The sequence below is a fragment of the Triticum aestivum genome, unplaced genomic scaffold (assembly GCF_018294505.1).
Source record: "Triticum aestivum cultivar Chinese Spring unplaced genomic scaffold, IWGSC CS RefSeq v2.1 scaffold149877, whole genome shotgun sequence".
Lineage (NCBI taxonomy): Eukaryota > Viridiplantae > Streptophyta > Magnoliopsida > Poales > Poaceae > Triticum > Triticum aestivum.
This window is the reverse complement of record NW_025280627.1, coordinates 1-1214: the sequence shown is the minus strand read 5'-3', so window position 1 is coordinate 1214 and position 1214 is coordinate 1. Positions and strand designations below refer to the sequence as shown.

General features: G+C 51.8%; 3 non-coding genes across 3 annotated transcripts; all 3 read left to right on the top strand.

Annotated features, from left to right (window-relative positions):
- Positions 1 to 40: 40 nt before the first annotated feature.
- On the top strand, positions 41 to 159 carry LOC123178494 (5S ribosomal RNA). The gene has a single exon (XR_006489622.1). It is a non-coding gene; the product is annotated as a 5S ribosomal RNA (ribosomal RNA).
- Positions 160 to 456: 297 nt separating this feature from the next.
- LOC123178496 (5S ribosomal RNA) lies at positions 457 to 575 on the top strand. The gene has a single exon (XR_006489624.1). It is a non-coding gene; the product is annotated as a 5S ribosomal RNA (ribosomal RNA).
- Positions 576 to 863: 288 nt separating this feature from the next.
- LOC123178495 (5S ribosomal RNA) lies at positions 864 to 982 on the top strand. The gene has a single exon (XR_006489623.1). It is a non-coding gene; the product is annotated as a 5S ribosomal RNA (ribosomal RNA).
- Positions 983 to 1214: the final 232 nt, after the last annotated feature.

Genomic DNA, 1214 nt, shown 5'->3' with positions numbered 1-1214 from the left:
GAGGGGCAAGGATAAGGGACGAAGACCGGGGTAACATGTCGGATGCGATCATACCAGCACTAAAGCACCGGATCCCATCAGAACTCCGAAGTTAAGCGTGCTTGGGTGAGAGTAGTACTAGGATGGGTGACCTCCTGGGAAGTCCTCGTGTTGCATTCCCTTTTTAATTTTTTTCGCGCCGCTTGCAAAACAAAACGCACGTGTAAGTAATATATTTACCGTGTTTTATTATTTTGCACGAGTGCGGTAAGTCATAGCTGGGTGCTCACGATTCACGGGTCCAGCGTCGGCGTTGTGGCGCGGCAAGCGTGCACTGGTGCGGTTGAGAGGGAGGGGTGGAAACCGCGTTAAACTCGTCTCCGTAGTTGAGAGGGAGCGGCCAAAGCAATGTACAAACGTTTTTGTAGTGGAGCTGGGAGGGGCAAGGATAAGGGACGAAGACCGGGGTAACATGTCGGATGCGATCATACCAGCACTAAAGCACCGGATCCCATCAGAACTCCGAAGTTAAGCGTGCTTGTGCGAGAGTAGTACTAGGATGGGTGACCTCCTGGGAAGTCCTTGTGTTGCATTCCCTTTTTAATTTTTTTCGTGCCGCTTGCAAAACAAAACGCACGTATATTTACCGTGTTTTATTATTTTGCACGAGTGCGGTAAGTCATAGCTGGGTGCTCACGATTCACGGGTCCAGCGTCGGCGTTGTGGCGCGGCAAGCGTGCACTGGTGCGGTTGAGAGGGAGGGGTGGAAACCGCGTTAAACTCGTCTCCGTAGTTGAGAGGGAGCGGCCAAAGCAATGTACAATCGTCTTTGTAGTGGAGCTGGGAGGGGCAAGGATAAGGGACGAAGATCGGGGTAACATGTCGGATGCGATCATACCAGCACTGAAGCACCGGATCCCATCAGAACTCTAAAGTTAAGCGTGCTTGGGCGAGAGTAGTACTAGGATGGGTGACCTCCTGGGAAGTCCTCGTGTTGCATTCCCTTTTTAATTTTTTTCGCGCCGCTTGCAAAACAAAACACACGTGTAAGTAATATATTTACCGTGTTTTATTATTTTGCACGAGTGCGGTAAGTCATAGCTGGGTGCTCACGATTCACGGGTCCAGCGTCGGCGTTGTGGCGCGGCAAGCGTGCACTGGTGCGGTTGAGAGGGAGGGGTGGAAACCGCGTTAAACTCGTCTCCGTAGTTGAGAGGGAGCGGCCAAAGCAATGT